General features: G+C 38.9%; 1 protein-coding gene across 4 annotated transcripts in view; it reads right to left on the minus strand.

The window, feature by feature from the left end:
- The window catches only part of ENOX1 (ecto-NOX disulfide-thiol exchanger 1), a 730,917-nt gene that overhangs the window by 388,468 nt on the left and 314,463 nt on the right, over positions 1-27,986 (minus strand). Inside the window, exon 3 of one of the 4 annotated variants that reach the window (XM_053563921.1) lies at positions 27,441-27,546. The exons of the other annotated variants lie outside the window; for them this stretch is intronic. The gene's annotated coding sequence lies outside the window, so the exon portion shown is untranslated. The remainder of the gene's footprint in view (positions 1-27,440; positions 27,547-27,986) is intronic. 4 annotated transcript variants of the gene reach the window in all.

The following is a 27,986-nucleotide window of genomic DNA, read 5'->3' on the forward strand; positions in this document are numbered from 1 at the left end:
TCTACCTAAGTAACTCTGAAGCAGACTGTACTCCCTAAAAGGTATTCTGAAGGAGTTAGGAATTTTCACTATTATAGAGGCAGTTGAGCAATCCAGGGCATCTGCTCCAGAATGCCACAGAGAATAGAACTAAATGACAGCATGGCCATGTAGCGTTCTAATACTGTCAACACTGGTTCTGTACATCCTGTATTTTAGGGAAAAATGAGTATGGGATTCTTTATTAACAATTTTCAAACTCAATAGTTGAACTTGTCCTCCAAAAATTTATACTGGCTCTGACTACCATAAACCAAACCACATCCTTCTGATCCATGTGCCCTTTTCGTTTTATGAGTCAATCACAAACAGATGCTGGATCCTCACCAAACAGAGATTCTCAAGAAATATGCATAGAGTACTTAACAATCCACATGGACCCTTACCCAAGTTCCTCTGGGCTAGGATGAGTGCATCCAGGACATAGGCTTGTGTTCTTAAACATGGGCCCAATACTGCTGAGAAACATCAGGACAGATCTTCCCACCACTACAACACCTCTTGTCCTGGGCCCTACTTGTAAATGTCTACCCTTTATCTTGCCCAGAACATGAAAGTGATTTTCATATTGTGTAAAGAGTCTGATCAATTTCCAAGGATGATATTTTGCCTTCTCTCATTTCTATAACAGAAGGAAACAAAACAAAACTCCGTTTCCTTCCATATCCCACAACTACCAGAGGGTGGAGATAGTAATGCTATCATAGACTGAGGAAGATAAATGTCCCTAAGTAAGGTCTTCTAGGGGTTGTTGAAAGAGATGCTTTTAGTCCTCCTAAAGTACAGAGGCCTAAGAGGGTCTTTTCAGTCCTGTTCTTGGCAAGTGGCAATAATTTTGTCCTCTGAGATAGCAGTTTACAAACTTTTTGGCACCAGGGACAAGTTTCATAGAAGATAATTTTTCCATGAACTTGGGATGGGGAATTCAAACACATTACATTTATTTTGTAGTTTGTTTCTATTATTGTTACATTATAATATGTAATGAACTATACAACTCATCATAATGCAGACTCAGTGGGAGTCCTGAGTGTGTTTTCCTGAAACTAGATGGTCCCATCTGGAGGTGATAGGAGAGAGACAGTGACACCCGAAGTGTGTGGGTTATGTCCATCCAGTCTACTCCTTAATCTTGTTTTGGTTGTTGTCACTACAAAAAACCCTGCTTCAGAAAGATAGGATGTTGAAAATGTAGCAGGCTTTTTAGTGTTTTTGTGGTAAAAGCACTAAATATCTCAGGATATTCTGCCTTGACTTTAATCCAGTACTATGCAAATTTGAAGTTGTCTCAAGCATACTTTTAAGGCCATTGTCATGCGCAATCTCCAGCAGCTGATCCTCTTCCAGCACAGACAAAGTCAATTCACCTGGCTTATTCACAAATGACTCGTTCTCAGTGTGGAAGTCTTAGGTGGTAGAAAAGTAATGCTCAAATCCTTTTGAAAGCTGTGATAGATGATCATATACCAGCTGGAAGAAAGAAGGCCCTGGCTCAGTCTCTTCCAAAATCTCTGCTAATGTTTGAAACATGTCAAAATCCCAATGTTTACTCCTCGCCTCCCTAATTCCAGTTTGGCTTTGAATGAGGCCACTTTATCTGCCAACTTGAACACAGTTGTCGTTCTCCCATGAAGTGACAGATTGAGTTCGTTGAGCAGGTTGAATATGTCACATAAGTAAGCAAGTTTGCGATTCATTCTGTGTTACTAAAATGTACTACCAGTCATGACTGTTTTTCTAAACAAAATCTCTGGAGCAGCTCTCATAACTCAAAAACTCTGGCCAGAGATCTAGCCTTAGGAAGCCACCTTACTTCTGTGTGTAAGAGAAGACATGTGTGCCCTGCACCATCTCCTCACAGAGCTGTGCCAACAGATGGCAGGGAAGGGCATAGACTAATATGTGGATAATTTTAATCACATCCTAAAAGAGCATTGTTTCATTTCAGGTGACAATTTTTGGCTAGCCAGTATTTCTGTATGGATGACAAAGTGTGCAGACTCACATTCAGAAGCGACTTCCTTGACCTGAACAGTGAAACCAGAAAGCTGTCCAGTCATAGCAACAGCTCCGTCTGTGCATACATCATCACAAAATTACCAATTTAGTTTTCCTAATAGGTAATTATTCAAAGACCTGAACAGTTCTGCAGCTGTGGTGCTGGTTGGCAACGGAAGTGCACATAACACATCCTCATGCACATCCTCCTGAAAAACACGGCGCACAAAAACAAGTATTGTTGCCTTATTGACATCAGCAGACTCGTCAACCTGTGTACCACAGTGACTCATTAATCCTCCCCAACAGTTCTGCCTGTATATCCTCTGTTATTTCATCAATTTGTCCACATTGGTGCTAGCTAGAAGAGGGACACAGGCAGCCTGTCCTAGAAATTCATGGCAAGTGTCCTTAGCAGCAGGCAAGACAGACTCTTCAGCTGTGGTAAGGGGCATCTTCACTTTAGCCATGTGGTCAGCCAGCAAAAATGATGCTCTCACTGCAGACATGTTTGATGATGTATGTGGTGGCCTTTCATAATCACTTTTGTTTTTCACGTTCATGTTGTTCTATTCTTAAAAAACTCAAAATACTTATCTTTTAATGTAGTTTTGAAGGTTTCATGGTTTTGTTGAATAGCTGGGCTCAGAGAATGAGAATCACATGTTACAGTGAACCCGTAATTGAATTAGGATTCTTGATATTTTCTTTTAAATGAAGGTTTTATTCTCTTGGCAGACTTAGAGTCTTCTGCTCTCTCATCAGTGGGTCCCTTTCTCCCTTTACAAAGCAGCTCTCATGGAACATTTTTTACTTATTTTTGCTAGGGTTAGCTTGTTGGCTTACTAAAACTCAGATTGAAACAAGTGTGCAGTGAGGAAAGAGGTGAGCACAGAAGTGGTAAATAAAATAATAGGCCAGCCACATGCAGTCTAAAATAAGTTTCCAATTGTGACTTAAAAGTCTGCCAACACATGCGGCTGTATGATTGAAGTACATCAACTCGTTTGCCATTATAAAGCCTGCCACCAGATGCAGCTTAACTGTCACTTGCCATTCACTGACAGGGTTTTAATATGAATCTGCAATAAATTGATTTATTATGGTTTCTATGTAGTCGAATCTCTCTGCTAATGATAATCTGTGTTTGCAGCCACTCCCTAGCGCTATCATCATTGCCTCAGCTCTACCTCAGCTCATGAGACATTAGATTCTCTTAAGAATATGCAACCTGGATCCTTTGCATGCACACTTCACTGTAGGTTTCAGGCTCCTATGAAATCCTATGAAAATCTAATGCCATCAATGATCTGGCAGGAGGCAGAGCTCAGGTGGTGATACGAATGATGGAGCAGCTGTAAATACAGATGAAGCTTCACTTACTCATCGCTGCTCACCTCCTGCTCTGCAGCCTAGTTCCTGACAGGCCACAGACCTGATAGTATCATCCCATAGCCTGGGGGCTGGGGACCACAGCTGTAGAAGATATTGGGCAATTTCTGGAGACAGTTTTGGCTGGAGTCATAGGGGAGTGGGGGTTGCCACTAGCAACTAGTAAGTAAAACCTGGGATGCTGATAAACATTCTACAGTGGGACAGCTCCCACAGCAAAATATTATCTAGCCCCAAATGTCAATAGATTGAGAAACTCTGCCCCAGTCTAATGTAAAATACATGTTTCCAGGCCCATGGATACAAACAGAAACACTGCTTGAATTATTTAATAGTTCACTCAACTATTTGCATTTGTGTACCATTTTCATTATCAGAGAGGTCTGAACCTGGCTTTAGAACATTTACCAGTGGTATGACCTTGAGAGCTTGAGAAAGAAGTTTAAACTCTGCATGCCTGTAAATAAAGAAAATAACTCCTCCATGCAACTGCCATGGAGATTACATTAGATAATACATATAAAATGCTTAGTGAACAAATGTTAGTTCCTGCCACTCACCACCACCATCACTTAGTAACTATTAGGTGCCTGACACTGTGTTTGGACCTGAAAATATAGGAATGAATAAAGTCTTGGGACCGATACTGAGAAGCTCACATACACAACCGGATAAGCAAAAACAGAATCAGAAGACCCACCCCACTACCCAATGAGATACATCTTTTCATTTGCCTCTAGTATCCCAGAATGCAATGCTCATTCATTGCATTCTGAGTGTATGATAAGGTCTTCTAATGCTGTGTCCTACCCACCTTCCCTATTGACCATCATGACCCAGATGCTCTAGCTTGGGACCTCAGACACTTTCTCAGAGCAAAGAGAAAATAGCATATAAGGGAATGACTTCTTATGGACCTCAGAAAGGGAACAGAACTAAAAATGTCACCATGTTCCACATGCAGCAGTTAAAGTTTCAGCCCACGAGGAGTACACGGTCAGCATATACCTTCAGGCTACTTCCTTCCGCTGCATTTTTGGCATTTGTTAGCAAGACACTCTTAATTTAGCAGAACTTAACATTTTTCAGGGAAAAAAATTCTTCCTGTGAAAAAATTGTTCATAATTTATTTTTTCTTATTGTATCAAGTGACTTTCACTTATCCTTCTTATATCATCTGATACAGCTGTGCTCCTTCCTCTGTGCAAAAAAAAAAGTAATAATTTGCACATACACATTATAATTTGTAACTGTAAGAGTGACTGCAGTGTCACATTCACTAGAATGATGACCCATAGCATAAATAAAGAGGGGATGTAAGGAAGGTGTGTGCCTTAGGAGAAAATTCTTTAAGCAGTGCGGTTCAGACATGAGGTCCTTGCCCTGTTCCACATGGTCAGCAGCAGGAAAAATTACTTAAAAGGTAAAAGCTCCATTTAGATGCTATATATTTTTTCTTGATTTGGATTAAGCCCAAATGATTATTTTTAAGTTAATGTAGAAAAGGTGTGGAAAAATGAATCATGTTTTAATTGCTATAATGCTGCATCATTTACTTAAACTAGAAATGATTGGTGAATCCAGCTTTGTGGCACATCCTAAACAAGCCAATTAGTACACAGATTAACCTCTGTAATCACTCTCTAGCCAATTGCTTTCCATAATTTTTCATGAAAATTGTTTGCATTCATGTTTCTTAACAAAGCAGGTAACTAGCTTTGCATTTTAGGAATTTGGTCCTCTTATACAAAAAAGTTTATAACATTTGCTTTGTAAGAAATTTATTGCTGATTTGTTTGCATGTAATACAAAAATACTGTATTTCACGGAGAGGCTTCAAACCATAAGAGGACATGAGATAATTAGTTTTTGGACTATTTACAAAGCAGAGAATTTCATTAGAAAAAAACACTTCATGGCTTCTCAATTCTATAAACCCTTCCATTGCAAATCAGAATGATAAAGAAGGCACAGAAGTACATGCATGAAAGCCTTCCTCCTTCAAACTATATCAATCACTTTCTATAACATTTGTCCATTATTCTGGTCACTCATAACCTTGTATGCTAAGGAAGGAATATTTTTGAGATACAATTGTAAAAAGGATATAAAGCAGTTCACCCTTTTGTTGGGGTACTCCTAACAGTATACTTGTCCTCTATCTGAGCTAATGCCCTATTTGTAGCTGTATGTATCAAGTGTGTCTCATACATACAAAGGTGAGGTGGATTTCCTTTGGACCAATTTACATAAGGAAGCAAGGAGCCTCCTAGGATAGGGCTAGAAGGAAAAGGAGTGACAGGGCAACAATTTGCTTCTAGGACAAGGGACATGTTGACGCCAGAAAGAAAAAAGAAGTAATACAGAGAACACCACAAAGTCTTTGAATATTGACAGACTGCTCCAGTGGGCATGCAGAAGCCATCAGCAGAGAAACTGCAATAGATACAGAGCTAACAAAGCAGAATGGTTTATCTGAAATCTCAGTAGGGCACTAGAAATGCCAAAGGGACATATTATAGTTGGGTTTTTTTTTTTCATTATTTTATGCCCTTTTCTTTATATTTTCCTTCCTTCTACTTTTTTTCAGTTTACTTTTTCCATCTTTTTCTAAACTTTTGAGAGGGATGTTCAGTTTATTAATTCTCAGTCTTCTTTCTAACATACATGTAAGGCTATGTATTTTCCTCAAAGATAACACTAGTTGTATTCTATATATTTTGATATGGCAAAATTTTAATGTCTTTTCAAAGTATTCTCTAATTTCCAGTGATTTCTTCACTGGCTAATAATTTATGTAGAATTATATTTTTTAATTTTTAAATATGGAAATATTCAAGATTTCACTGTTGCTCTCAGGGTACTATTGTTGACTTGTAACTTAAATAAATTATGATCAACTTTTGACCTTTTGTAAGTTTTTAATTCTTTGAAATATTTTAGACTTTTTGGCAATTAGCCAAGATTTTTGTATATTTCATGTATACTAGACAAAAAAGAGTTTTGGGGGATTATTATGTGTTGAAAGTCTTGATGTGTTCCTAAGTAAAGTTTGTTATTTATGCAAATCTTCTAAATGCTAACTTTGCTCTTTCAGTTACTAAAAGAAGATAAACCACAATCTTTCACTTTCTGTGGATTTCTTTATCCCTCCTCTTAGTTCTGTCAATCTTTGTTTTAATTAGCTTCTATTACTAAATGACTAAAACTTAGAGATTATTTAATTTCTGGGCAAGAAAATTTTTATGATTGTAAAATACCTTCTTTATATTTAGTAAGTCCTCTATAAAGTTAACTTAGCTACTACCATCATCCTTTTTGTGTGAAGGGACGTTGGTATTTGCATTTTACATTTTCCAACTTTTTACTTTCAACATTTTTACATAATTATAATTTTAATATATCTCTTGAAAGTAGCATTAAGTTGGCCCCATCCAGTCTTACAATCTTTTTCCTCTAATTGAAGCATTATGTCTATTTAGAATATGGTTATTAACAAATTTAGATTTAAGTTTGCCTTTTACCATCTACTCCTTTGACCATCACTATCAACTTCAAAAATGGGCATTATGAGAATTAAACAAAATTTGAGCTCTGCATAAATGCTTTGAAAACTACAATGTCCTAAAGCAAACCTATTACTATGATTCCATTAAAGATTTTCTGAGAAACTGTGATGCAAGCTCTTCAGAGTGCAATGCAGCCTCAGAGAAGTATAAAAAAAGCAAGCAATTGCAGCATCATAAAAATATATGTAATTTCCTAGAATGACTCTTAAAAGAAACAAAGCTCATGACATGTAACATGGAAAGGCATATTGAAAGAACCTCATTCAGGAATAGAAAGGGGTCTAGTGTGGCAGGATGGGGTGACACTTGTGAGATGGGTGTGAGCTAGATCCTGCAGAGATCTGCAGGTCTGGCTGGCCTTGTTAGAAACCCCTTTCCTAGTATGTAGGGCAAGGGCAAGATCAGATTTGTGTGTTTATTTGTTTACTTAGGCACCTATGGCAAAAAGTGATATAGGCGGCAAGAATGGAGTGGAATGGAATGAAATCTTCTGAAGACCCCTCTTCCCTTCAATACGGTGGTACCTCAGACTTTTGAAAAATAGCATATGGCTTTGAGGTGCTTCTGAGAGTGAAATAAGTTAAGATACAAAAATGTTTCCTGTGGGAAGTAAGGGAGAGGGTGGTATCAAACATGACATCCATGAGTCTGGATCAAGTACTCTGATGGGAAATGTCTGCAGTGAATTTATATCTACTGTAAAATCTAATGCCTACAAACCATTTATCAAATCTCCTACTTATTATTTTGTCTAACTTCCATTATTAATACATTTTAAAATAGCAAGCTTAATTAAAACCCCTCATAATTCCACTCTCCAATCTTTCATTATTTTTTTTCCTTTGGAGTATTTGTGCTAAAAATTATTTAAAATAAAACAGAACAGTGTACTACATACTATATTATTATTCTCACAAGGGAGGGGAGGGGGGAAGTTTGATAGAGAGAGGGTAAAAGGTGGGACCACACCTATGGAGCATATTTCAAGGGTACAAGTCAAATCTGTCAAATATAGAACATAAATGTCTTAACACAAGTAAATGAGGTGAAGGCTATGTTGATTGGTTTGATGTAACCACATCAGATTGTATAAAAAAATCAACACACTGTACTCCACATATGCATAAATGTATTCATGATCTATATGTATATGACTTAATAAAGAAAAAAAAAGGTTGGGGGAAAAAAAAGATTTCATAAGGTTTAGTCAGAAATCCTCAGAGGTTCAGACCATGTTGACATTGTCTCTAAAAAAATTAAAACACAAAAGTCTCATTGTATTGAATTTTCACAAGAAAATAAAATTGAAATAGACAATCCTGGCAAGAGACAATTTGTTTTTTTTCTAACACAAAACTCTGGTACCTCTGCCTTCAAAAGAAGCATTTCTATTATACAATCATCATGTCTGTAATTGAAATGATAACTGTCAAATCTTTACTGGGTCTGCATTTCATTTAGTTTTTCAAGTTTTAAGCTCTCTCCAAAATAAAAGATAAAGTTTCTAATGGAATTGTGAGATTGTTGAGTAACAAGTTTTTTCTTTTTTTTCCCAGTTATAAAAGTTATGTCAGAAAGCATCAAAACAAAAAAAGAATGTTTTCTGAACATTAAAGCAGCTTCATTTACTGAAGGAAAAATCCCTCAGCAGTTGTAAACTGCAGAGCATGGATAGCAAATGATAAACTTGTGTCATCTGTAACAATGGTGTGATAGAGATTCCAAAGGTCCCTGGAATTTATAGCATAGGGGTCTCTGTTCATTCAGGTTGCACTCACAGAATACACAGAGTGGAAAGATGAAGGGCTTAGAAACAATAGAAATTTATTTCTCACAGTTCTGGAAGCTGACAAGTCCAAGATTCACTGTCTGGTGAGGGCTCACTTCCTGGCTAACAGATGGCCATCTTCTAGCTGAGTTCTCACATGCCAGAAACCATAGCTCTCTAGGGCCTCTTTTATAAGGGTACTACCCCATTTGTGGCCTAATCACCCCCTAAAGGTACCATATTCTAACACTATCATCTTGGGGGCTAAGATGTCAGCATATGAATTGGGATGGTGATGGGAACATAAATAGTCCATAGCAACGTGTATGTGTGGAGATGGAGAGAAGGAATATGTGTGTTGTACGTGGGAATATGGAATGGGAAGGGCATGAAGGACGGTAAAGGACGTTAGTGCTTCTATTGTTTGCTATGGTGATGTTTACTCTGGGGCTGAGGGATAAAGAGAGAAAAGGAGAAAGATAGGGGGATTAGAGAGAATTTTTTCAAACATCACATTGCAAGCTATTCATCAATGGAACACAAACAGAATTTGTTTTAGTTAGCTAGAATAAAAGATATCAGAGTGTACTGTATGTATGAGGGGTGATATTTTATAAGATTTTTGTTTCACATAGTATGTGTGCATTGATTTGTCATATAAAATGTTTTTCATGCTATAGTTTGCAGTAAAAAAACAGTCACTGAGCTACAGTATTTAGGCTTCCTTGTCCTGTCTTTCCCACAGTCAAGGACTGTTAAAGACCTGCTGTTCAATTTTTACTTGTATTTTTACACTTTCAAAATGAAATGCTGGGTTTTCTCTTTATTCTTATTGCCAGTAGTGGAGCAGAGAAGATAATCTTGTTTCTGATTTTTCAGGAGTTATCTCTCTTTTTTTTTGTAGAGACAGTGTCTCACTTTACTGCCCTCGGTAGAGTGCCATGACGTCACAGGACTCACAGCAACCTCTAGCTCTTGGGCTTACGCGATTCTCTTGCCTCAGCCTCTGGAGCAGCTGGGACTACAGGTGCCCGCCACAATGCCCAGCTATTTTTTGGTTGCAGTTTGTCCGGGGCTGGGTTTGAACCCACCACCCTCGGTACATGGGGCCGGCACCCCACTCACTGAGCCACAGGCGCCGCCCTCAGGAGTTATCTCTTATTCCTCTTATTCTTCATCACATATTTATTCTCTGTTAAACAGCTCTCAAATCCCTAGCCTTATTAGATCACTCAGCTTTCAAAGATTATAAAGCTCATCTCTCCTTTATCTATTTTGTAGATAGTTTTAAAAACTGACATATGAGGTAGCTTTATTTAAAAATACATTCCTATCTAAATTATTGTCCATATGAAAAAAGAAGTGAGGGAGGATACCTGGGAAAAGTCTAAAAAAACAACGGTTTCTCAGAGAAGCCCAAGGACACACCTTCAAGATCCTCCCCATGGTAACCTAACCCTTAAGAATTTGTAAAACTGTCGTCTTTAGAGAAAGTTCTATACATGTCTCTTGCCCATTGATATAAGGGATTGTTGGCTTTTTTCATGTGGATTAATTTGAGTTCTCTATAGATCCTAGTTATCAAGCTTTTGTCTGATTGAAAATATGCAAATATCCTTTCCCATTGTGTAGGTTGTCTCTTTGCTTTGGTTATTGTCTCCTTAGCTGTACAGAAGCTTTTCAGTTTAATGAAGTCCCATTTGTTTATTTTTGTTGTTGTTGCAATTGCCATGGCAGTCTTCTTCATGAAATCTTTCCCCAGGCCAATATCTTCCAGTGTTTTTCCTATGCTTTCTTGGAGGATTTTTATTGTTTCATGCCTTAAATTCAAGTCCTTTATCCATCTTGAATCAATTTTTGTGAGTGGGGAAAGGTGTGGGTCCAGTTTCAGTCTTTTACATGTAGACATCCAGTTCTCCCAACACCATTTATTGAATAGGGAGTCTTTCCCCCAAGGTATGTTCTTGTTTGGTTTATCAAAGATTAAGTGGTTGTAAAATGTTAGTTTCATGGACGTGGAAGACATTATTCTTAGTAAAGCATCACAAGAATGGAGAAGCATGAATCCTATGTACTCAATTTTGATATGAGGACAATTAATGACAATTAAGATTATGGGGGGACAGAAAGAGGGAAGGAGGGAGGTGGGTGGGGCCTTGGTGTGTGTCACACTTTATGGGGGCAAGACATGATTGCAAGAGGGACTTTACCTAACAATTGCAATCAGTGTAACCTGGCTTATTGTACCCTCAATGAATCCCCAACAATAAAAAAAAAAATAAATAAAATAAAATAAAATAAAATTACAGATAAAAAAAAAAAAAGAATTTGTAAAACTTAGCTTCCTGGGTCCTTGAAACTAACGCTCGCTGCTTGCTTCAGCTTCTGTAAACCCTGCACACAATTTGACACCTCCAATAAAAAATAATATGGTAATCCCTTTGTCCGTCTACTTGTGAGTCCACTAAAAGGACAGGGACAGAGATGATCCGAGAGCTTGGCCACTTTGGATTCTAATCTGCCGTGGCTCTGCTAGCTAAAATAAAATTCCTTCACTTAGAATCTTTGGTGAGAGTCTATTGGTTTCAATCACTGGTCCTGCAACAGAAGTATACACTGAATATATTCTGTTTCCTCTAAAATAAAACATTCTCCAAAAATAAGACCTACTTACAGGAAAGATAAGACGTCCCCTGAAAATAAGACTTAGCGCATCTTTGGGAGCACACCTTAAAATAAGACACGGTCTTATTTTCGAGGAAACCGGGTAGAATCACTGAATCAGAATCACTTTCTTGTTAGAAAATGTATTCATTCTCTCTGAGCCTCAGTTTACTTGGCTATAAATTAAAGTTAATATCATCCCCTTAACTAGATTTTTCCAAGTAGTAAAGATAATTCATGCAAAGTGCCTGACCAAAGTTAGGCATTCAATAAACGATATTTTGAATTATAATAAAATGAGAACCCAAGACAACTTTTTTTGTAGCTGCTGCATCTATAGCAGGCATCTTGTTGTCTACTGTCATGAAGAGCACATTTAATCTCTTTTTATCCTGAGGACCAACACATGGCCTGACACACAAGTGATGCTTGATAAAAGTTGACAGAATTGAATTAAAGAAGGCTGCTGTTGTGTTTTCTTGGTAAGAGAGTATACTTACTGACAAAATAATTATGGAAACCATTTCTTCCATCCAAATAGGTTATTAAGTTGCGGGGGCTAGGAGCATGATCACAATAGGAACCACCTATCTCCCGAATGAACCAACTACAAAGGGAACCAAAGTATAGCTTCATCTAGAAAGCTTCTACCTGGCAGGCATTTAACACATCTCTCTGCTCTAGAAGAAGCCAGTAATTGAAAGCACCTGCTGGTCAAGAGAAGCTGAGCACTTAGGCTGAGCACAGAGGAATATTTTTGCTTATCTTCAAAAAGACCCACGAGTTGATAAGAGGAGCAGTAGTACTGCTCTGAAACAAACCTATAACAAACCATACTGAACGGAGGCCAGTACTTATTTTCTTTTAAAAACTCCATTTCTCATGCTACCGTCTATACACAATGCACACCCGTAAACCTTGGTACACTGTTCTGACCTCTAGATCAGGGGTCCTCAAACTGCGGCCCGCGGGCCACGTGAGGTGGTGTGATTGTATTTGTTCTCGTTTTGTTTTTTTACTTCAAAATAAGATATGTGCAGTGTGCATAGGAATTGGTTCATAGTTGTTTTTTTTTTTTTAAACTATAGTCCGGCCCTCCAACGGTCTGAGGGACAATGAACTTGGCCCCCTGTTTAAAAAGTTTGAGGACGCCTGCTCTAGATTCTTAGCCCCCTCAGGTGATGGGCACACCTTGCATTACCAGTCTACCTGGCCTCCACGGTAGCACCACGCTCTAATGACCAAACAGCTATGCCCCAGGGAGGTGGGAGCCCAGTGTTCAACAAGATCTCTTTGCCATCTCAGAGGAACTCCAGATATCATTAAAACAAATAAAACAAGCCATATATGTTTCAGTAAACTGACAGTCATCTCTAATGAACCCTGAGGTGTATGAAGCTACTGAGTTTTCCCATTCTATTTTCTTCAAAGTAATAAAGAAAATACAATTCTTATGCAACTGGCCTTTCCACATGACCCTAGGGTGGTATTTGCTGTCTATTCTGCTATTAAACTACCTCACAGAAATAATCTTTTATGGAGTTTCTTTCTGTTTCCTCTCTCACACACATAAATAAGAGGCCCCAGGGATGGAGGGAACATTAGGAGAGGGGAGGGAAAGAACAGGCTCTGGTGAAAGGTCTCAGTCAGGCCCAGCCTATGGGCCATGGTGACTGGGAGAGGTCACTGGGAACACTGAGCTTTCCTGGAGTCTGCTCCTCTCCCTGCTGGCTGCCAAGCAGCAGGAAGACACAGATCATACAGCAAAGCCAAAGGTCACAGATGGAAAAATGGCAAGAAACTTTCAGCAACTTGTTGATTTAGAAAACTTAATGTCCATGCAGCGTAACAATGTGCACATTGCTGGGGGCTGGGGGGTCCGGAGGTTGCTATTTCTGTAAGTAAGAAACTTCAGAAAAAGATGTTTCTTCTAGACATCTAATTGTTGGTATACATTATCCTTCATCCTCTTTTACTTAATAAAAGGAATCACTTTATCTGAGCAGCAGGGAGCCATTTCAAAACATTGACATTTTCCCTATAATAGCAAGGGGCAATATAATCATTTATTTTTAAAACATAAAATAATAGATTGGCACTGGAACAAGTCTAGAAGAGTTCAAATGATCAGTGTTAAGTGAACTCTTGTGTTATGTCAGATAATATTTAAGTGCTAGGAATGCAATGATGACATAGAACAAGTATTCTAGTAAGAAGAGGCAAAACAGACAAGTTAAAAAATAATTTCAAAGAGTGGTACATGCTATAAAGAAGGTAAAACATGCTTCTTCACTAGGAGAGTGAGTAGCTATGGAGGACGGATAGATTTTGGCAGGTTTAAAAAGGGCCTCAGGGATGAGCTGGCATGTAAGCTGAAAGTTGAAGAATCAGAAAGAGCTACCGACTCCTGGCTCTGTTGAGAGTGTCCCAGGCAGCAGATGCAAATGCCCTGTGGTGGTAGCCCAGGGCAGGCCCTGCCTGAGTGCCTGGAGCCTGGTAAACAATGGGCACATACATGAGGACAGGTCACAGGGTGGGAGGTATGGCCAGACTCGACAGGGGCTTGTGACTGATGGAGAAGAATACCTGTGTCACTCTAGCTGTAAAGGGAAATCATTGGAAGGGACCTCCATCAAAATAAATCTCCTTTGCCACCTCCCTACATGACACTGGCTCACCATGTTCTATGAACCCATGCCTTCCAGACCAAAAGACACATTCCCCAAATGCAAAATTTCTGCTTTTTTCACTGAGATTCAACCAAGACTTAAATTTGATGACAAATTATGTATGTATAAATAAACCAATTATAAAAATAGATATATAAGATCTCTCACCTACCCTCATACTTTACACCATTCTCAGGCTTCACAATGATTTAAACGGAAAGAAATGGAACCAGAAAGTAGTCAAACTGTATAAATTCATCTAAATTATCCTTCTCACAACATCCCTGAGATTGACGTGCCAAGTCCCCTTGTCAAACTGGATTTCCTGGAAGTGAGTACCGTCTGCAAATTATCTCAGACATGAATAACGTAGACAGGACTAAACCGCTTTTCTTCCTCTGTTTGAGTTGTCAATACCTACCTTTGGGCCAATCAAGGATTACTGTTTTAACAAGGCATGCAAGCTTATTGTTTGTTAAGCTGGCTCAGCCAACCATAAAATCATGGGAGAGCCAGTCCTGGCCTCTTGCCTCTGAACTGGATCACAGTTAATATCTCTGAGAGCCCCACCCCAGGTCCACACACCAACTGGGGAATGTACTCTGTAGCAAAGTCTGAATTTTGCTTCCACAAGGAAACATTTCCCTAACACCATCACCTACTTTTTGTCAAGTTCGTGTTCTTAAATCTGTATCTGTTTTGTTTCCTTAAATGAAAACGAACCAGTGATAAAAGTATGGAAATGAAATGGTTTCAAACAACCCAAGAGCCCTTAATATGCACTTTAAGATAAATGACAAGATATGTATATAGGGAAGCAAACTTCTAAAAAATTCATTAATAATGTGTGAAGATAAACGCTATCTTTGATTGAAAAAGGTAACTGATAAAGACATCAAAGAGAAAGATCTGAAAGTGAACTTTCACCAGATAAGACAGGGTGCAATTTGGTTTGTTTTATTCTTGCAGGTCCAAAGGGAGTATTTTTATTTTGAAAAAAATTTTTAGCAAACAACTCAAGAACTTTTACTATTTGAAATGACTACCAATAGAGATCAACTATTAAAAAATCAAGTTCTGCCTAAATATATCCACGTTATCTCGGATGGCTCACAAAATGTATATTGAAGCCAAGTGAGATGATCTCCTGAGAGCCTCTTCCAGAGGGTGGGACTTTCTGGTACTAAGGAGACATCATTGTGAATCCAAAAGAGAGAGCTCTGACCTCAGTGCTGTCAGAGAAGACAGGTGCAGACCCTAAACTGGTTTGCAGGCTGTCTCCCCTCTGCTGGGGGCATCCACATCCAGAAACTTAAGTCCTCCCCCAAGGGTGTGGCTAGAGAATATACAAAGACAAAATAAATCTTTTTCATAAAATAATGACTTTTAATAGTTTTAGAAATAAGCCTCAATTTCTTATTTGAACCTATTATAAAGAGAAAAGGGGTTTCTCTTTTAGAAAAAAAAACATACTTATTAAGAAACTGCCATAGTTTCTTTTTAAGTAAAAAATATTAACAAAATTCCTAAAAACAAAAGAACACCCCCCCCCCAAAAAAAAAGAAAACCCCGTATCAGAACTATACCAGTTGCAATTGACGGAAACCCAGTTCAAAGTGACTAAATTATAAGGGGGGATTTATTGGCAGACTTAACTAAAAAGTACAAGGGTCAATGGGTTCAGGTATGGGTAGATCCTAGATCCTTCTCCATCTCTTCATTCTTCTGCCTTTTGCATTGTTTTCTCTTTTAGATAGGTTATCTTTAACTGGAAGCAAAGTGACTACCTGGAGTTCCAGATTGACTCCTCCAGAGAATTCAACAAGTATTTTAGGCTTAGGGGTCTCATTCACCTGGCTTGGTTCAAAGCCATCCCTGTGGTCTGCACAGCCGGGTGGCCAGTCCTGGTGGCTAGCTCCTGCAGCTGCACCACTTGAATTCCACAAGCTTCAAGAGAAGGGAAAACCTGAGGTGCTCTTACCAGAAAAGGATGGCAAGCTGCCATCTGATACCAACAGATGTTTCCTACATAACATCCATGCTGTTCTCTCCATCTACCTGTTTTCTCTTCCTTAATTCAAAATCTTATCAAAACCGAGTTTCAAGTTCAGATATTGCCTCCTGCAAAAATGCTCCCCATAGTCCACTGAACTGCTTGCTTGAAAATGGGTCACTAAAGAAACAAAACTCTCCCCAGACTCTCTCCCTTTGAGGGAGGACCCTTCCTAGTCTTCCCACAGCCTCTTGGGCTTTCCTCTATGGCAAAAATGTGCTACACTTTGTGAAAGTTTCTGTATACGTGTTTGTCCTAAGTATAGTAACTTCCCAAAAGGTATTTTATCCTTGCCTTTAAGGGCAATCTTTGGCACGAAGGAGTAAAAAATTTATGGGGCCAGGCACAGTGGCTCACGCCTGTAATCCTAGCACTCTGGGAGGCCAAGGTGGGTGGACTGCTTGAGGTCATGAATTCAAGACCAGCCTGGTTAAAAGTAAGACACTCCCTCTCCCCCCATTTCTAATAAGAATAGAAAAACTGAGGCAAGAAGATCACTTGAACCTGAGTTGGAGGTTGCTGTGAGCTATGACACCATGGCACTCTACCCAGAGCAAGAGCTTGAGACTGTCTCAAAAAAAAGAACAGAGAAGAAAAGAAAAGAAAACAGCCAGATGTGGTGGCTCATGCCTTTAATCCCAGCACTTGGGAGGCTGAGATAGATAGATTGCCTGAGCTCACAGGTTCAAGACCTGCCTGAGCAAGAGCATGATCTCGTCTCAAAAAAATAGCTGGGCATTGTGGCGGTGCCTGCAGCCCCAGCTACTTGGGAAGCTGGGGCAAGAAAATCACTTAAGCCCAAGAGTTTGAGGTTGCTGTGAGCTGTAATGCCACGGCACTCTACCAAGGGCAACAAAGTAAGACTCTGTCTCAAAGAAAGAAAAAAAATTATGGAATCAGACTTGATGGAGATAGTTGTTCTCTCTCAGGGTGTATTAATCAGTCCATTGTAAGATCAGTCGCACTGAATTTATTCTGATATAACAATACAACAGTCTCCAGAAAAGCTTTCATTTTAATGTCTTTACCTTGTAAATGGGAATTTGAAAACTCAGTAACAAAAAAGCATGTTTTCCTGGTCAATAATGTACAAACTCAGACAAGAGAAGCAAAATATTAACTGCTAAGGTATTTTAAAATAATTTATTAGGGCCTGTAGTCCCAGCTGCTCGGGAGGCTGAGGCAAGAGAATCGCTTAAGCCCAGGAGTTGGAGGTTGCTGTGAGCTGTGTGATGCCATGGCACTCTACCGAGGGTCATAAAGTGAGACTCTGTCTCAAAAAAAAAAAAAATTTATTAGGAAGTACAAAGTCCTCTATTCAACTTTAAACCTTGTAAAATAACTTTAATTCATCTCTAAATTCATTTACATTTTCAGTTCATCTTCTGATTTCACAAAAATTGAAGTTTTGTATTCCCCTCTGATCAAAACTTTATGCAAAAACAGCCTATGGAAAAGCAACACATGATTTTTCAGATGATGTTATTTTTAACCCTGCTGTAATTTACCATTCCTTAAAATACACTAACTGTATAAACAGATTCTAGAGAGTACTCTTCTGTGTCTTGCAAATGTACATACATTCCTATGTCCCCTCCTCAGTCTCTGATGAAAATGAGGACTATCTCACAATAACCTAGTTCCAACATCTCAAGTTTCAGAACCAGGTCCTACATGTTCAAGAGAGACTAACATCAAGACACTGGGGTCAAGGAAGTGGTAAAGTAATACTAACTATACCAGTCATGGTGTTGGGTATCTTACACACAGGTGGAGTCCCACCATACACAATTTTCCATTCAAGGAGGCTCCTTCCTCCGGGGCTTGCAAGCAGCAATCTGATCTCTACTGCAGGGACCATGGGAAGTACAAGACTCCCTCAGAGATGGTATAAATAGGCAGAGAGCATGTCTGCTATTCTTTAGAGAATACACACATGCACTTCAGGAGTAGTTGTGCCAACACATATTTCTCATCTTCATCTTATGCCTGATTGCAGATAAGGAACATCTAATCCCTGCCTAAGGTAAGATGGACTGAACTACTCACTGCCCCAGTAAAACAAAAACTATGGGAGGGTTATATTATTACTGGCTCCAATTATACATGAGAAAACAGAGTCTTGGAGAGGTTATGTAATTTTCCCACAATAGTGTGCTCAAAAATAACAAAAATTCTTCTCTTCACAAAGATTCTAAGAGCCATCTTAGAAGGATACTAAAACATAATAAAGGACTTGTACTTTGTATTGTGTTAAAGAGTTAATCATCTTCATCCAATGAATCTTTTGTGAAATTTCAAAATCACCAGTTGTTATTAAATATTAACTCTTAACTGTTTAAGAAGTTAAATCATAGACAGACTGTATTTAGAGAGGAAGATCCTTAGCATAATCAGGTTTTATCCTAGCCATCTCCTTCAATGCTCTAATGCTCAAGAGACAACATATTTAAAGAAAAATTCTCAGAACTCTTAAAAAGATGCACAATCTTATATTTAATTTTACTTGGCTTTTTAAAATAAAATCAAAATTGCAGATGTTATCTCCTTAAGAAATGCTTTTTAAAATCTTCTTCCAGGGGCGGAGGCAAGATGGCTCACTGCAGCCAGCTTTCCACAGAGGCTCCCATCCAGAAGCAGAGTTAAGGGACAGAATTAGCAAGTAAGCCAATGTTTGGAGCTGAGCCAAGAGAGAAGGTTGAAGAGTGCACATCAACCCTGCTGAGGTGAGCTGCAATCTGAAGGATACAAATAAAAGGTACAAAATCCATCGCCAAGCTGACGGGAGTCCCATCCCCCATGAGAAAGGCTCACAGTACTCCATACAAACAAGCGAGCAGAGTTCAGACGTCCTCCCATTTTCTCCCACAGGACAGACTCTCTAAAAACCAGACCTACTTCCCCTACTAGGATGCCATGGCACTCTCCTGACAGGCATAAAACTATATAAAACTGTATATTTTCTCTACCTGCAATTCTCAACTCCCAGAACTCCCCTCCACTCTCACCCTGAGGTCTGGAAGCCTGTCCCACATAGAGGCAAGTTTCTTGGGTATTTTCTTGAGAGGTGTGAACAGGGCATGGACTGTTGCTGGTCAGTGCTGATTCTGCAGCACAGGAGTAGGGAGAAGACAGTCAGCTGAGAGGGAACCAGACAGGAGTGGCGGTGCCCTGAGGCACAGAGCAGCAGCCATGGTGGGAACAATAGGGCTCACACCACTGGGGATATTCCAGTCATACCCCCTATCTCTCTGAACAACCAGAGGAGGCCAGGCATCTTCTCTGGTGGCAGCCACTGGTACAACAGATCTGGGACGGAAATGCAGACCCCATGAGCAAAGCTTATGCTTGAGGTGGTACCAGCCTCTGTGGACCATGGAGACTAGAATATGCATGCGCAGATAACCAGGGCAGAGCTAACCCAGAGGACCACTTTACTGAGCCTAAGATGCACCCGGCCCTCAGGGGATCATAGCTTGAGCCAAAGGTGGCCAGGCAGAGGCTGGAACTGACAGCAAAGTCTGAGCATAACCAGCCTGCCCCAACTCAAACGGCAGCCAAGACCGGGCAGCAGCACAGACCAGGGCAGAGTCCCAGTTTCTGTGAACTCCAACAGCATCTGATCCACAGGGAAATATGGTCAGGACAGAAACAAATTCTGCAAAGTTCTTCTGTTCTGTCAGCAACATTAAACAGGGACGGAGCTGGAATTGAGTGAATCACCCCAGCCTCCATTAAGCACCCAAGGATGTCAGGCCTCACCACCCCCTGCCGGATAGTGGCAGAGAGCAGGAGCCTGGCAGAAGACACACAGATCTCTCTGTGACTTAGGCAGGCGTAAACCCAAGGAGTATTGGAGGGAAAAGGGTCACAGCCTTGTGGGGTTATTAGTGACTGGGTGTGATAGTGGTACAAGGTGGGGGAGGAGGCATCAAACTTCCTGGACTAATTTATTTGCTGGGTGGGTCTTTCTGACCTGATGGAGCACTGGAGTGGGTCATACTTTTCTACCAGTAGACCCCCACTATCTAGTTGCCGGAGACCTTTTGAACTCTCCCATCTGACACAGGTGCTGACTGAGACAACTGATTTGGACCTCTTGAACTGGACTAATCACCCATTAACTATACAAGTAGTACCCTGGGTGTGTGGTTGTGGGACGGTTTGATTTTCCTTTTCCAATTGTTGTCTATGGGAGGGCGGGTGATTTAATTGCTGGTATTTCTCCATAGCTGAGACTTCAACCCAGAGTTATTGATTCATTAGGGTAGGACAGAGAGCAGCAGAAAAGAAGACAGAACCACTTAGCCCCACCACACCAAGCAGGTCCCCATTTTCTCAAGCTGTAGCACTGTACAGGTCCTTGGCAAACCTTAGGGGAAAAGGAACAGACACTAGTCCCAGTTTTTGGGCAAAGGGCTGGTTAATCACTGCTCCTGGATCCCCCAATCCAAGTGCTCTTTATCTATTCATCTACTCAAACAGTGTAAAATACTCATGGGGCGGAATCAGCAGAAAAACTCTGCTAACATGAATAACCAGAATAGATCAACACACACCCCCCACCAAGGAAAGATAAGGAGGACACAACTGAAGATCCCAAAAGATGGCTGAGATGTCAAAAATCAAATTCAGAATTTGGATTGCAAACAAGATTAATAAAATAGAGGAAAAGTTGGGATTAGAAATTCAAGGAGCATTTCAAAAAAATGTCTCAAGAATTTAACGAATTCAAAGACAAAATCAACAAAGATTTTTACACATTGAGGTAATAATTTGCAGCCCTCAAAGATAGGAAAAATACAGTAGAATCTCTCAGTAACAGAATGGAGCAAGCAGAAGAAAAGATTTCTGACACTGAAGACAAAGCTTTTGAACACTCCTAAGCTCTCAAACTGGAATAGAAATGGAGAGCAAAAACAGATCATTGTCTGAGAGAGCTCTGGGATAATTTGAAGAAGACTAATATTCCCCTCATAGGAATGCCTGGAGGTGACTAAGTGGCTTCACAAGGCACAGAGGCACTTCTTCATGAGATTGTGAACAAAACTTTACAGATATGCCAAGAGATTCTGAAATTCAGATAGCACACAGTTTCAGAACCCCAGCATGACTCAAGCCAAATAAGACATCCCCCAGGCATATCATAACTAACTTCACTAAAGCTAATACGAAGGAAAAGAAAATTCTGAAAGCAGCCAGATGTACGAAAACCATAATCTACAAGGGGAAGAATATTTAGAATGACTGCACATCTCTCTGCTAAAACCTTTCAAGTTAAAAGAGGGTGGTCACTGACTTTTAATCTCCTAAAAAAAATAACTTTCAACCCAGGATCCTGTACCCAGCTAAACTGAGTTTCATGAATGATGGAGAAATTAAATACTTTAATAACACTGACATGTTGAAGAAACTTGCCAACACTAAATGAGCTCTCTAGGATAATCTCAGACCTATCCTCCATAATGACCAGCACAATCCTCCACCACAGAAGTAAACTCACTCAGAAACTTTTGATCAAACTCAAAATTCCACAGTGGCGAAAGGATTAAAAATGTACACTGGACTTTAGAAAAACTTGATACCCAAAATTCTACCAGGTTTATCAATATTCTCAATTCATGTGAATAGCTTAAACTGTCCTCTTAAGAGGCACAAGTTGGCTGACTGGATACAAAACCTCAGGCCAGATATCGGCTGCATACAAGAATCTCATCTTAGCTTAAAAGATAAATATAGACTCAGGGTGAAGGGATGGTCATCTATATTTCAGGCAAATGGAAATCAGAAAAAAGCAGGTTTTGCAATTCTATTGGCATATACAATAGGCTTTAAACCAACAAAAGTAAGGAAAGATAAGAATGGCCACTTCATATTTGTGACGGGTAATACCTAATATGATGAGACTTCAATTATTAATATTTATGCACCCAACCAGAATGCACCTCAATTTATAAGAGAAACTCTAAAGACATGAGCAACTAGATTTCCTCCAGCTCCATAATAGTTGAAGATTTTAACACTCCTTTGGCAATGCTGGATAGATCCTCCAATAAGAAGCTGAGCAAAGAAATTTTAGATTTAAACTTAACCATTCAACATTTGGGTTTAACAGTCATCTACAGAACATTTCATCCCAACAAAACTGAATACACATTCTTCTCATCAGCCCATGGAACATAGTCCAAAATCAATTACATCTTAGGTCACAAGTCTCACCTCAGTAAATTTAAAGGAATAGAAAATATCCCTTACATCTTCTCGGACCACCATGGACTGAAAGTTGAACTCAGTAACAACAGGAATCTGCATACTCATACAAAAACATGGAAGCTAAATAACCTTATGCTGAATGATAGCTGGGTCATGGATGAGATTAAGAAGTAAATTACAAAACTTTGGGAACAAAATGATAATGAAGATATGAATTATCAGAACCTCTGGGATACCGCAAAGGCAGTCCTAAGAGGGAAATTTATAGGACTGCAAGTCTTCCTTAAGAGAATGGAAAGAGAGGAAGTTAACAACTTAATGAGACATCCCCAGCAACTGGAAAAGGAAGAAGATTCCAAACCTAAACGCAGAAGAAGAAAAGAAATAACCAAAATTAGAGCAGAAAGAAATGAAATTGAAAACAAAAGGATGATACATCAGATCAATAAATCAGAAATTTGGTTTTTTGAAAAGGTCAATAAAATAGATAAAACTTTGGCTAACCTAACAAGGAAAAAAAGAGTAAAATCTCAAATTTCATCAATCAGAAATGGCAAAGACAAACTAAGAATGGACTCCTCAGAAATTCAAAAAATCCTTAATGAATATTATAAGAAAATTTATTCTCACAAATATGAAATTTTGAAGGAAACTGACCCATACTTGGAAGCACACCACCTTCCAAGACTTAGCCAGAATCAAGTGGAAATGTTGAACAGGCCTATATCAAGTTCTGAAATAGCATCAACTATATAAAGTCTCCCTAAAAAGAAAAACCAAAGACCAGATGGCTTCACGTCAGAGTTCTACCAAACCTTTAAACACGAACTACTACCTATGCTACTCAACCTTTTTCAAAATATAGAAAAAGGAGGAATACTACCTAACACATTCTATGAAGCAAACATCACCTTGATCCCCAAACCAGGAAAAGACCCAACAAGAATAGAAAATTATAGGCCAATATTACTAATGAATATTGATGCAAAAATATTCAACAAGATCCTAACAACCAGAATCCAGCAACACATCAAACAAATTATACACCATGACCAAGTGGGTTTTATCCCAGGGTTTCAAGGCTGGTTCAATATATGTAAATCTATAAATATAATTCAGCACATGAACAAATTAAAAAACAAAGACCATATGATTCTCTCAATTGGTAATTGATAAAGCTTTTGATAATATTCAGCATCCCTTCATGATCAGAACACTTAAGAAGGGACATTTCTTAAACTGATAGAGGCCATCTACAGCAAACCCACAGCCAATATCAAACTGAATGGAGGTAAATTGAAATAATTTCCACTCAGATCAGGAACCAGGCAAGGTTGCCCATTGTCTCCACTGCTCTTTAACATTGTAATGGAAGTCTTAGCCATCGCAATTAGGCAAGAAAAGGTGATCAAGTGCATCCATATAGGGTAGGAAGAGATCAAACTTTCACTCTTCTCAGATGATATGATTGTGTGTCTGGATAACACCAGGGATTCTATCACAAAACACTTATCCGCGATCAAGGAATACAGCACTGTCTCAGTTTGTTACAAAATCAACACTCATAAATCAGTAGCCTTTATAAATACCAACAATAGTCAAACTGAAAAAACAATCAAGGACTCTATTCTGTTCACAGTAGCACCAAAGAAGATGAAATATTTGTAAGTTTATCTAACAAAGGACATGAAAGATCTCTATAAAGACAACTATGAAACTCTAAGAAAAGAAATAGCTGAAGATGTTAACAAATAAAAAAACATACCATGCTCATGGCTGGGAAGAATCAACATTGTTAAAATGTCCATACTACCCAAAGCAACATACAATTTTAATGCAATCCCTATTAAACATCCACTGTCATACTTTAAAAAAAAATCTCAAAAAAACAATGCTTTGTTTTATATGGAATCAGAAAAAAACCTCGAATAGCCAAAAAAATCACTCAGAAATAAAAACAAAGTAGGAGGAATAACACTACCTCACCTCAGACTATACTATAAATCGATAGTGATCAAAACAGCATGGTACTGGCACAAAAACAGAGAGATAGATGTATGGAACAGAATAGAGAACCAAGAGATGAATCCAGCTACTTACCACTATTTGATTTTTGACAAGCCAATTAAGGGAAACTTCTCTGAAGAAGACAGGCACATGGCCTACAGACAGATGAAAAAGTGCTCGTCATCCTTAATCATCAGAGAAATGCAAATCAAAACTACTTTGAGATATCATGTAACTCCAGTAAGATTAGCCCATATCACAAAATTACAAAACCAGAGATGTTGGCATGGATGTGGAGAAAAGGGAGCACTTCTACACTGCTGGTGGGAGTGCAAACTAATATGTTCTGTTTGGAAGGATGTTTGGAGAACACTTAGAGATCTAAAAATAGACCTACCATTTGATCCTACAATTCCTCTACTAGGTATATATCCAGAAGACCAAAATCACATTATAACAAAGATATATGTACCAGAATGTTTATTGCAGTCTAATTCATAATTGCTAAATCATGGAAGAAGCCCAGTGCCCATTCACCCACGAATGTATTAATAAATGGTGGTATATGTACACCATGGAATGTTATGTAGCCTTAAAGAAATATGGAGACTTCACCTCTTTCATGTTTACATGGATGGAGTTGGAACATATTCTTCTCAGCAAAGTATGTCAAGAATGGAAGATAAAGTATCCAATGTACTCAGCCTACTATGAAACTAATTTATAGCTTTCATATGAAAGCTATAACCCAATTATGACCTAAGAATATGGGGAAAGAGATGGGAGGGGAGGAAGAGGATGGCTGGAGGGAGGGTGATTGGTGGGACCACACCTGCGGTGCACCTTACAAGGGTACATGTGAAACTTACTAAATGTAGAATATAAATGTCTTAACACAATAACTAAGAAAATGCCAGGAAGGCTATGTTAACCAATTTGATGAAAATATTTCAAATTGTATATAAAACCAGTACATGGTGCCCTATGATGTCATTAATAATGTACACAGCTATGATTTAATAAAAATAAAATAAAATAAAGTCTTCTTCCAAGCATAACACACCTAATATAGAATGAAGCTGACATTTGTCCATGATGAGGCTTCAAAATGGAGGAATTAAATCAAGTTTGGGGGATTATTTATCTGCTAAAACTTACACAGCCTATTTCTGCTTCAGGAAGCTACTGGCCTTTTAAAGCTACAAAGCATTTTTATACGTACACACAAAATTTCTATCTTAAAAGCTATATTACAATTTAGTCAAATTTAATAGTCATAGGTTTAATAATCTACTACAGTTGATGAATGCATTTGATAATATGATGACTGCAAAGTAAAAGGACATTTGGTATCTTAATGCTAATTTAAATTGCACCCAGTATCATCATGGAACAATTGGCATAAAGCTGCTCTAGCCTCCTGGGGACTCCTAGCAACGCTCCTCTCCTGTGGCGCAGTCAGCAGGGGGCAGATGATGGGCCCAACATGGCCGTGCCTACACATCAGCTTCAGCTCCAGTAGAATGAAGTAGTTTTGACTTAAAAGGTATGTAGTGAGCTTAGCATGTTCAGTTCTCTTCACTCACACTTTAATTCTGCCCATGTGCTTCTTGAGTTTAGAAAGCGTTCATTTTGTAAGAAGTTGGGTTTTGTTCTTATTCCCTCTGTATTCTAATCTCCTGCTGGCCTGCCCCAGTTCCTATCTGGTGCCTGAGTCATCTCCAACCTTTCCAGGAAGGAGCAGAGACCTTTAGTCATTTTGAGAGATTTTTGATCTCTTACTAACCTTCTTCAAGGGCTTAGAAAAACCAGTGTGTAAAAGGAAAACGCTGAAGCGTTATTGGCAGCCTCAACCTTGCTGTGGGAGACGTTCTCCAATGTCATGAAAAGGGCGTGCCAGGGAAGCCACACACTCGCTGATTTTTAATATTCCTAGAACCCAGAGAAAAGGGCTCATCCCCACTCTAGGAGCTGAATATCATAGTATACATGTATTCATTAACCTAGAGGTGTTCAGCTAAAAAATACAGCCTTTTACTATATTCTCAGAACTGCTCCCATCCCCTCTCACTTTTTGTCTTATTCTCTCCTATTTTCTTTCTCATTTACTCAGAATCTTAGAGGCAGAAGAGATCTGAAGACTAAATGCTCAACTCTTCTGGTTACCCATCCCCCTTTGTTTTCTGCACATCTCCCTGCCCCAACTTCCCTCTAGTCTCTGCAGCTGTCCTCCCTCCTCCCACTTGTTCTTAAGTCACTGCTGCCTTACAGGAGAGAAGCTCCTGGGTATAAACAGCAGAACCAAGATATGCCTGACATAAAGGGTTTGCCTGTGTCATTAACTGAGGACTAATTCATCCAAAAGGATCTATCTAATCTTCACCTGGCTTAATCCATGAAGATAATTCTAGGCAATCAGTTATATGTTGAACTAATGAATGGAGAAAGTATTGCTTTTCCTAGAAAACAGTATATTCGAAGACTACCATTCTGCATTATAGTAGAAACGCATCCTCAGGAGAACTAAGGGAGGAGCTTCATTGATCACAGACACCTAATTATAAATTAGTTTAATAAGATTACTTTTTCCTAATTTAGTCATAATAAAAAACTGAGTTTATAATAATACTGAAAAAGAAAAGGTAATTTTGGAGCCTAAGGTATTTTGTAGGGGGAAACATGAGAGGTAGGAGGGTGAGAGATCCTGGGAAAGGCAACCTAAAGATACAGCTGGCACCTAGAGACAAGTATCAGGGGTACCAGGAAGTGGGAAAGGCACATGAAAATGAAAGATAGAAGCAAAACTGAACAAAAATATTACTATTTGGCTTAGGGCTATATAACTGTAACACCTATGTGCCAAATTAGGAAACTTTCAGTGAGCAGTCAATGAAGATGTCAGGACAAAAGTTCATACCACAATTCTACAATTATTTTAAATTTCAAAAACAAAACAAATAAGAAAAATAAAATGCCACTCCATAAGACAGACTGGGCTTGACATTTGGCTGTCTTGACAACAAGGACCAAAGAAAAAGTTTGTATTTCACTGATGTCAAAGTACTCACCACTCCTTTAAAACTGGCTCATTTAAATATATCTGCCTTCTCCCACTCTGATGTCATTTGTACAATTAAATTCTGCTTTGTTTCTTGTTTTGCAAATTATCAGTTCCTGTAGATAATGACAAGTAGGGGGATTAAGGAAAGTGTAGAATAATAAACAAACAAAAAGCATGACATAAATCAGGCACACAAGAGATGTTTACTTGAAGTAGCTGGTTTGTCATTGGATTTTGTTTTTTTAACATTCCAGGACTAACGTATTGTGAGAAATCCTAAGTATTTTTCTAAGATCACTAATCATACTTGGGAAAAATATGAATAATTATATGTGGGTCCAAGATAATGAGACACTCCTTATTTCCAAAGAAATTCCATAATCTCCTTTGGAAATTCCAAAGAGATTTTACATAACGGGCAAAAGTGGGAGCCACATCACTAACTTAGCAGCAGTCTGGACTGCAATTCTATTTGTACCCACATTTATCTCAAAAGAAATCTTTCACTGGATTATATGATTTCAAGTGATTTGAAAAATTATTAAATCTCTAT

Source organism: Nycticebus coucang, chromosome 15 (assembly GCF_027406575.1).
Source record: "Nycticebus coucang isolate mNycCou1 chromosome 15, mNycCou1.pri, whole genome shotgun sequence".
Lineage (NCBI taxonomy): Eukaryota > Metazoa > Chordata > Mammalia > Primates > Lorisidae > Nycticebus > Nycticebus coucang.